At 42.6% G+C, this 10,995-nt stretch overlaps 1 pseudogene; it reads left to right on the forward strand.

Moving 5' to 3' along the window:
* The first annotated feature begins 259 nt into the window (after positions 1–259).
* LOC135511693 (diencephalon/mesencephalon homeobox protein 1-A-like) lies at positions 260–9,812 on the forward strand (annotated as a pseudogene).
* Positions 9,813–10,995: the final 1,183 nt, after the last annotated feature.

Raw genomic sequence — 10,995 nt, forward strand, 5'->3', positions numbered from 1 at the left:
TTTTTTTCTTCTTTATAATATTACGCTAACATTCATGTCCAGACATGGATTCAGAAATGAAATCTAAATCAGTCATGGAGAAAGGCAGGAATAGAAGAAACCTCTTTTGATTGGCACAGCAAAGAACCATTTGAAACCTTGCATGACCTCACCGGGCGCTCGAGTTCTTTAAAGACCTTACCTCGTGCGCGAGCCTGATATATGGCAGTACTCTGGATTCTTCCACACTCCGGAGAACGCCAGGAGAGCGAGAGCACCGCGCGCAGAAAACGGACTACTGTATTCCTGAAAGAAGACAGCGTTGAGGAGTTTGGACACTAGTTTAAAAAAAATGAGTATACAGGACTAAACAGCACGGAATTGATAAGTAAACGCAGGAGGTGATACTTTGAAAGCTAATATTCCATTTGAAAACAGCCGGACATAGGCTACAACACTCAAAGACCCCAGGAGCGGCGTGTGCAAGAGGTAATAACTTTTTGAAGGGCATGCATCAGTAAAACATCAGGGATGGACCATGCTAGAAAAGTACCATTCTAAAGTGTGCCTGTCAAAATTGCTGAACAATTTAAACCTTGGAGCAAAATATTGTTGTAGTCTTATGAAAATGCATTTATTATAAGTAGTAGAAGCACCTAAATTTAGCTAAAATGTCAACATTATTTTATGAAATGTTAATCTCATGCATAGTTTATTAAATTATCCATGTATATTAGCGTAGGTTTGGGCATAACTTGAATCAGGGGTGCATGCACATAGAAGAGTGTGTCGGTTTTACAGACATATCGGCGGCCCCTGGGCGACAGGCCTATTCACTGTCTGGAGTAGAACATATACATCCACGGCAATTAGCATAATGAGGCTTAAATCAGATACCCAAGGCTAACTGACTCTCTCTACATGGAGATATTAATATTTAAACATCCTCAAACCAATTGTAAACCATGTGTAGGCTACAGGCAATGGCACTTATAAGGAAGATGAACTGTCATATTCAGAAATGGACATTATTAATCACACACACGCGCCTTTCACGTGTCAGAACGGATGACAAATGAAATAGCCTAGCATTTGAAACCTATTTGCACCTACATTAGACGGGGTAGCCAACTGGAGATCAGCATATTTCACTGAAGAGCCCTCATACATCTCCCCGCCACAGCAAGCCTCCGGGCAGTGGGACGCGAGCAGCCAAAGATCGGTAGAAATGGCTCCCATTTAACTCAAATACTCTGGGAGATAGGTAAATATTTACCTATGCACATTCTGTCCCGGTCCAGGGCAATGTAAAGTGTTCCCTCGTGGCTGTCTGGCAAAGACTCTCTAGCGAATACAGAAAAACAGATTCCTTGACCTTTGGGCTATGACATATTCCAGTTTATTGTAACACATTTTATTGTCATTTTAAAGCATGTTTTATCAAATACATTACAGTTAAAAGCAAGCTTTATCCAGTATAGGCTGTATTTTAGGCCTATGATAATCCCTGTAAATGTGTCTGAAATGACCTTGTCATTACACTACTCAATTATTGGCACGGCAAAACATTTGTTCATTTATAATAGGTTGCCTATAGGCTTCCATCATAAATGATAAATCAAGATTTGCAGCCTTCAAACATTCAGATATGGTTAGATCTTGATAAATGTTCATGCTCCTGCATTTGGTGACAATATATGAAAGTGAAAATGTGGATGATATCGATATAACGTATATAGGCCTATCAGTTTATAAGCGTTCAATTACTATTATTATTATTATATTATTATTAATATAATTAAATTAAACTTTTATTACCAATTTTAATAATTTCACTTCGTACATTCTACATTTCTGCTTTATGAATGACAAGATTAAATGTTAACGTGATAGGGGTCTGACGCTATAATTTAGGCTACTGTATTTAGATTATTGTTGTGTTAGCCTACACATTCCCGCTGTCACCCTTAGGGCTTTCATTCCCAAGAGCATAACAAATAAAATACCGTAGGCTATATGATCTTTTGGACACAGTGCAAGACTGCTAAATATAGCAAATAAATAGACCCGAAACAGGCAAATCCACCTATTTGAGGGGTTGAAATTGTATTCAAACAAATATTATTGCAGGCCTACTTACAATTATTATTCTTAAAATAACATTGCAGTCAGTATTGCAAATTATGAACGCAATATGCACGCACATGAAGCTAGGCCAACTTGTCTTAATAAATAAATAATACAAATAATAACAAAAATAAACATGATTCGTCGTGTCTTGTTTTATGAGCAGTTTGCGATTAAACTCTCAACGCACTGACAATTTTTTGATTTAAATCGTAGGTTTGGATCATTTTCTCGTAATCTGTGTGTGAATACAAATTAGCTAGGCTATTAAATGCGCTAATTTGCTACACATTATGGATATGATATGACAATAAGTCTGCAATTAATAGGACTCTTAATGAAAACATTATAGAATTTAATAATTTAGTCTGCTGGTCCCGCCAAGTTATTTGCTTTTGTGTGATTTTTCAGAGCAAAATCCCCGATTAATGTCTGATTATTGTGTAGTTTTCTGTTGACGTTTCGTTGGCGTTTTTAACTTCAGCTAGTGCTGTAGGGACTCTATATTTTGCCTATTTAGTAGGCCCACATCGCTTTGCTTTCAGGCACAACGTCGAGTGCGACATACAAATAATGAATATCAATATCAGCATTAATGTTGAGATAACGCAGGAGAATAGGCTAATTATTTCATACAGCCCCTGGGGCTTTAGGGGGGGGGGGGGACTCTCTTGGGACAGGCTGGTTAAATAGCGAGCTTTGCGTGGGAACAGAGGGTTAGGGTTAGTGGAGGCTGACTTGGCTTCTCAATGCCATTATATTATAATGTCTCACTCTCAGCTTTAATCTTTACAAATACAAAATCTTCACAGTTATAGCCATGTAATAGCTGATGCAATGTTGGATCATGACCAAATGCAGGTGCCCAATTAAAAGGTATTAGAAGTCAGCTGTTGATAGGCAAAATAGTTTTAATAAAATGTATGGAAATAGGAAATGAAGATTAAAAAAAGGTGATAATAACTTAAGCCTACTTGATCTTTGAATGATCTATTAATCTACACCTACAGGCTATTAACAAGACAATAACAATACATTGTTTGACTTGTAGCTACATTTGACCTCAAACTTGTGTAATTACAAATGCCCATAAACAACTTTTCCCACAATTTTTTTAAAAAGTTGACGGGAGCCATGCAGCACTACGGAGTGAATGGATATTCTCTCCACGCCATGAACTCGCTAAGCGCCATGTACAACCTCCACCAGCAGGCGGCGCAGCAGGCCCAGCACGCCCCTGACTACCGGCCGTCAGTGCACGCGCTCACCCTGGCAGAGAGGCTGGCTGGTAAGAACGGGTTGCACATTTTCTGAATATATAGCTTAAATCTGTCCAAAAGTCAGAAATATTTGCAATACAATCAGGCTAATGCTATGTGATGGTCATGTCTGTTGCCTTGTGTTAAAGGGCTCTTGAAGTAGTCGAACTAAGTGTCTTACACAATAAATTGAAGCATTTACTTAAATCCATATTCAGAGCCAGACTCTCAATTAAATTGGCCCTGTCTCTTTTCCTTCAACGGCTGCACATTTCAAGACATCATCCTCGAGGCCCGGTATGGCTCCCAGCACCGAAAGCAGCGGCGCAGTCGCACAGCCTTCACTGCCCAGCAGCTGGAGGCCCTGGAAAAGACCTTCCAGAAGACCCACTACCCTGACGTGGTGATGCGTGAGCGCCTGGCCATGTGCACCAACCTGCCAGAGGCCCGTGTACAGGTGAGGATACTTACGGAGTCAAAAGAAAGGAAATATTTCACTATGTTCTCATCTTCTGGGGTGGAGCGAGTGGGAGTGAGGATGATAAAGGGCAATATTTACTTAATCCTCTTTAGGGCCCATACCAAAGATCTCCAATGATGTCGGTCTTGGGCAGATACATTTTTTTCTGGCCATGACTAGTGGATGTTTTTGAGTTCTGCAGACAGGAAGAGTAGCAATATATACTGGACAAAAATACAGTATAAACACAACATGTGAAATGTTGGTCTCATGTTCCATGAGCTGAAATAAAAGATCCCAGAATTTTTTTCATACTCACAAAAAGCTTATTTCTCTCAAATTGTGCACAAATGTGTGTACATCCCTGTTAGTGAGCATTTTTCCTTTGCCAAGATAATCCATCCACCTGACAGGTGTGGCATATCAAGAAGCTGATTAAACAGCAAGATCATTACACAGGTGCACCTTGTGTTGAGGACAATAAAAGGCAACTCTAAAATGTGCAGTTTTTTCACAGTTTTGAGGGAGCGTTCAATTGGCATGCTGACTGCAGGAATGTCCACCAGAGATGTTGCCAGATAATTTTATGTTAATTTCTCTACCATAAGCCGGTCTCCAAAGTCGTTTTAGAGAATTTGGCAGTATGTCCAACCGGCCTCACAACCGCAGACCACGTGTAACCACACTAGCCCAGGACCTCCACATCCGGCTTCTTTACCTTCAAGCAACCAGGACAGCTGATGAAACTGTCGGTTTGCACAACCAAAGAATTTCTGCACAAACTGTCAGAAACCGTCTCAGGGAAGCTCATCTGTGAGCTCATTGTCCTCACCAGAGTCTTGACCTGACTGCAGTTTGGCGTCGCAACCAACTTCAGTAGGCAAATGCTCACCTTCGATGGCCACTGGCATGCTAGAGAAGTGGGCTCTTCACGGATTAATCCCATTTTCAACTGTACCGGGCAGATGGCAGATAGCGTGTATGGCATCATGCTGGTGGTGTGATTATGGTATGGGCAGGCATAAGCTACGGACAATGAACTCAATTGCATATTATCGATGGCAATTTGAATGCACAGAGATACTGTGACGAGATCCTGAGGTCCGCTGTCGTGCCATTCATCCGCCACCATCAACTCATGTTTTAGGATGATAATGCACAGCCCCATGTCTCAAGGATCTGTACACAATTCCTGGAAGCTGAACATATCCCAGTTCTTCCCTGGTCTGCATACTCACCAGATGTCAACCATTGAGCATGTTTGGGATGCTCTGGATCACTATGTATGACAGCATGCTCCAGTTTCCGCCAATATCCAGTAACATCGCACAGCCATTGAAGAGGAGTGGGACAACCTTCCACAGGCCACAATCAACAGCTTGATCAACTCTATGCGAAGGAGATGCATCGCGCAACATGAGGCAAATGGTGGCCACACCAGATACTGGTTTTCTGATCCACACCCCTACCATTCTTTTAAGGCATCTGTGACAACAGATGAATATCAGTATTTCCAGTCATGTGAAATTAGGCCCAATGAATGTATTTAAATGGACTGATTTCCTTATGAACTGTAACTCAGTGTTTATATTTTTGTTTAGTGTAGAAGTAAATGTGTTATTAGTTAAAATTATATTTGTAAGAATCAACAATATACACATTGGATGCATCAAAGATGTACAGTACCAGTCAAAAGTTGACACACCTACTCATTCAAGGGTTTTTCTTTATTTGTACTATTTTCTACATTGTAGAATAATAGTCAAGATATCCTAACTATGAAATAACACACATGGAATCATGTAGTAGCCAAAAAAGTGTTTTATATTTTATATTTGAGATTCTTCAAAGTAGCCACCCTTTGCCTTGATGACAGCTTTGCACACTATTGGCATTCTCTCAACCATTTTTACGAGGTAGTCACCTGGAATGCATTTCAATTAACAGGTGTGCCATGTTAAAAGTTTAATTTGTGGAATTTCTTTCCTTAATGCGTTTGAGCCAATCAGTTGTGTTGTGACAAGGTAGGGGTGGTATACAGAAGATATCCCTATTTGGTAAAAGACCAAGTCCATATTATGGCAAGAACAGCTCAAATAAGAAAAGAAAAATGACAGTCCATCATTACTTTAAGACACGAAGGTCAGTTAATACGGAAAATGTCAAGAAATTAGAACATTTCTTCAAGTGTAGTCGCAAAAACCATCAAGCGCTATGATGAAACTGGCTCTCATGAGGACCGCCACAGGAAAGGAAGACCCAGAGTTACCTCTGCTGCAGAAGATAAGTTCATTAGAACTTAACTGCACCTCAGATTGCAGCCCAAATAAATGCTTCACAGAGATCAAGTAACAGACACATCAATTTTTAAGAGGAGACTGCATGAATCAGGCCTCAATGGTCCGATTGCTGCAAAGAAACCCCTATTAAAGGAAACCAATAATAAGAGACTTGCTTGGGCCAAGAAACACGAGCAATGGACATTTGACCGGTGGAAATCTGTCCTTTGGTCTGATGAGTCCAAATTTGAGATTTTTGGTTCCAAGCGCAGTGTTTTTGAGACACAGAGTAGGTGAACGGATGATCTCTGCATGTGTAGATCCCACCGTGAAGCATGGAGGAGGAGGTGTGATGGTGCTTTGATGGTGACACTGTCAGTTATTTAATTAATTAGAATTCAAGGCCCACTTAACTAGCATTGCTACCACAGCATTTTGCAGCGATACACCATCACACCTGGTTTGCACTTAGTGGGACTATCATTTGTTTTTCAACAGTACAATGACCCAACACACCTCCAGGCTATGTAAGGGCTATTTGACCAAGAAGGAGAGTGATGTAGTGCTGCATCAGATGACCTGGCCTCCACATTCATCCGACCTCAACCTAATTGAGATGGTTTGGGATGAGTTGGACCACAGAGTGAAGGAAAAGCAGCCAACAAGTGCTCAGCATATGTGGGAAATCCTTGAAGACTGTTGGAAAAGCATTCCAGGTGAAGCTGGTTGAGAAAATGCCAAGAGTTTGCAACGCTATCATCAAGGCAAAGGGTGGCTACTTTGAAGAATCTCAAATATAAAATATTTGTATTTCTTTAATACTTTTTTGGTTACTACATTATTCCATATGTGTTATTTAATAGTTTTGAGGTTTTTCACGATTAATCTACAATGTAGAAAATAGTAAAAAATAAAGAAAACCCCTTGAATGGGTAGGTGTGTCCAAATTTTTGACTTGTACTGTATATAAAATCAAAATGACCAATATTGACATTATCAAAAGCCTGGGCTATGATAGAGAATTACAGTTTCCGTAGCAATACATTTCAGCCAAAAGTTAATCTGAGATTGAAAAGTAATGACACATTGTGTTATTGCTGTAAAACAACTGAAATCCTTCCTCTCATCAGGTGTGGTTCAAAAATCGCCGCGCTAAATTCCGCAAGAAGCAGCGCAGCCTGCAGAAGGAGCAGCTCCAGAAACAGAAGGAGGCCAACGGAGAGGGGGGTGACAAGGAGGATGTCAAGACCAAAGACACCTCCACCGCAAGTGTGCCTTCCACCCAGAGCCCTCCACCTCCCTCCTCCTCCACTTCCTCCTCCCTCTTGGAGTCAATGCAGCCCCAGCCTGCAGAGATGAACGTGGAGGTGAACGTCACCTCCCCGGAGCCCTCAGACAGCGAGTCGACCGCCGAAGACAACGGTGAGGGAGAGGAAGAGCTGAGGAGGGAGAGGCTGCAGGAGGAAACGCAGCAGCAGCTTCAGGGGGAGATGCAGCAGAGGGATGCAGGGCTGCAGCCGGGAGGCGGCTCTCCGTCCTGCAAACGCCTCAGCCCCACACCAGGTGTGAACTCTTCTATCCCAGTCACAGATATTGGGCCATAAATAGAGACTGTGTGCCAGCTTACAAAACGGAATTGTCTTTTAATAGTCTTTGCATCAAATACTAAACATAAACAATACGTAAACAGTGGTGGTTAATTATGCAAGAAGGCCCAAAGGGGTGTGGAAAATTGGCCATTTTAAACTGGGTGGTTCAAGCCCTGAATGCTGATTGGCTGACAGGTGTAGTATATCAGACCATATACCACGAGTATGACAAAGCCTTTATTTTTACTGTTCTAATTACATTGGTAACCAATGTATAATAGCAACAAGGCACCTTTGGGATTTGTGATATATGGCCAATATACTACGGCTAATGGCTGTATCCAGGCACTCCGTGTTGCGTTACTTGTAAGAACAGCCCTTAGCCGTGGTATATTGGCCATATACCACAGCCCCTCTGGCCTTATTGCTTAAGTATACCACAGCTAAGGGCTGTTCTTTATGCACAACACAAAGCGGAGTGCCTGGATACAATCCTTAGCTATGGTATATTGGCCATATACTATGAACCCCGAGATGCTGAAATGCTGTTTCAGTCAAAATCAGCAACCAGGACCCAAACTACCCGGTTGACAATTGTCTTTTGACCTGTCTAAATCCAAAATCTTCTTCTCCCTCTCTCATCATCAGACTCTCCCCTGGGCTCACCCTCCCTCCCTTCTTCCAGTGGTGGCATGGGCAGCAGTGGTCTGTCCCAGGGCTCCTACGCCTCGTCCCCCCTCAGCCTCTTCCGCCTGCAGGAGCAGTTCCGCCAGCACATGGCCGCCACAAACAACATGGTCCACTACCCCTCCTTCGACATGGGTACCCCCTCCTCCCTTCCCTACCTAGGCATGAACGTCAACATGCCCTCCCCCCTGAGCTCCCTGCCCTGCCAATCCTACTACCAGTCCATGTCCCAGGCATCCCTGTCCCAGGCCCAGCAGGTGTGGAACAGCCCCCTGGCAGGTCTCCAGGCTCCTCCAGGCAGCATGCCCAGCCTCAACAGCAAGACCACCAGCATCGAGAACCTGCGTCTGAGGGCCAAGCAGCACGCAGCCTCCCTGGGCCTGGACACACTACCCAACTGACCAGACCCCCCCCCCCCCAGGGCAGCTACCAAGGACGCAGCCAGACATTACGACCCCTTCTACTGACATCTTCACTGACTGGACTTTATAGACACTGCATCAGTTTTGGACACTGGGACTGGACATTAGGTCAATACACTACTGGACATTGCCCGCCGCAGGTTAGGTGCATAGACCCAGTCCAATCGCACAACTGCTATCCACCAAACCATGTGGATCAGAGAACTCAAAGCTACACTATATCACAAAGCCGTCATCTCATACCGGGGCAAATGCATGGCGGTTAACAGTATCTGATGATCTCAACACTAGAGCTGGGGAGAGTGACAGTAATATTAAAGATGAGCTTTGCATGCATCCCGAGACAAGGATTACAACTGCACAAAGATTGAACCAAGATTCCAGCCTCAGATCAAACCAATTCAACGATTTACAACAGCACAGACTGGCCCTACAAATCCCACAATGCCCTGCACCTGGCAGATGGACAGTACTTCCTGTTAAAGAGCTACATCCCACCTGCAAGAATTTATTCCACATTGTACTGTAAATATTCCTCCTCGTTTGTTCCCATCCCATCTGCTTGGTTAGGGAGTATAAATCGGTGTCTCCTTTTGTGTCGAGGACTTAAACAGGAAACATTCAAGCTATTTTTGAATTGTTCCATTGTGGCTTTATGCAAAGGATCTACAGTAGAATGAGCCAATACCTGCTGGGGTAAAGATTATAGTCTACGGTGGGAACAGAGCGACGTTCAAATATGAATCTGTTTAATCTAGCTATGTTATGTTCGCCTGGGTACCAGGTTGTTTCTGCATATGCGTTTAAGAGCGCCACATCTTTACGGAGTCAAGCCGGTGACAAAAAATATATATGGTGTTATCGACTTAAGTGGAAACACACTGGCACCCAGGCCAATGCTGTATGTATTTTATCATTGTAGAGCCCAGACATGTATTTCTCAATTGTTTACTTAAAATGTGAGTAATTTATCTGTTAAAATGCAAGGGAATAAACCACATGTATGAAGATCGATTTGTGAATGAGATGATTATTTTAGACGATATTTCAAATCATGCAATATAATTTATGAATAATTATGTTGTGAACACGTCACAGGCAAGAGACAATTTGCATGTTTACATGTGTAAGCCTTTTTTTAAATATTTTTTTATTACTTGTGTTTTTCAAAACTATAATGAACAAAAATATAAACGCAACATGGAACAATTTTAAAGATTTTGCTGAGTTACAGTTCCTATAAGGAAATATGTCAATTTAAATAATTTTATTAGGCCCTAATCTATGGATTTCACATGGCTGGGCAGGGGGGCAGCCATGGGTGGGGGAGGGCATTGGCTCACCCACTGGGGAGCCAGGCCCAGCCAATCAGAATGAGTTCTTTCCCACAAAAGGGCTTTATTACAAACAGAAATACTCTTCAGCACCCCGCCCTCCCCCTTCTGACGATCCCGCAGTTGAAGAATCGGGATGTGGATGTCCTAGGCTGCGGTTGTGGTCTGCGGTTGTGAGGCCAGTTGGACATACGGCCACATTTTTTTTAAACGATGAGGCGGCTTATAGTACAGAAATGAACATTCAATTATCTGGAAACAGCTCGTGGACTTTCCTGCAGTCAGCATGCCTATTGCACACTTCCTCAAAACTTGAGACATCTGTGGCATTGTGCTGCATGACAAAACTGCACATTTTAGAGTGGCCTTTTATTGTCCCCGGCACAAGGTGCACCTGTGTAATGACCATGTGGATTAATCAGCTTCTTGATATTCCACACCTGTCAGGTGGAAGGGATTATCTTGAGATAAAATGCTTATTAACAGGGATGTAAACTAATTTGTGGACAACATTTGGGAGAAATAAGCTTTTTGTGCTTATGGAACATTTCTGGGATCTTTTATTTCAATTCATGAAACATGGGACCAACACTTGTTGTGTTTATATTACATGCATGTTGTGTTTATATTTTTGTGTAGTTTGCCCTTTAGAGCTACCGTACTTACCAGAGCTTTGGGACCATGGGTGGCTATCTGGTGGAGCAGCTAGGTCAGTGGCTCACCAGACTACCAGAACAACTCCTGAACCATGGAGGATCACACAGCAGGAGGCTTCATCCACCTCCCACCACCCTGCAGTGTGAAATCACTATCACAGCAGGGAACCTGGCCTACAGAAAAACAAACAAACACACACATG

The sequence above is a fragment of the Oncorhynchus masou genome, chromosome 24, assembly GCF_036934945.1.
Source record: "Oncorhynchus masou masou isolate Uvic2021 chromosome 24, UVic_Omas_1.1, whole genome shotgun sequence".
Classification (NCBI taxonomy): domain Eukaryota; kingdom Metazoa; phylum Chordata; class Actinopteri; order Salmoniformes; family Salmonidae; genus Oncorhynchus; species Oncorhynchus masou.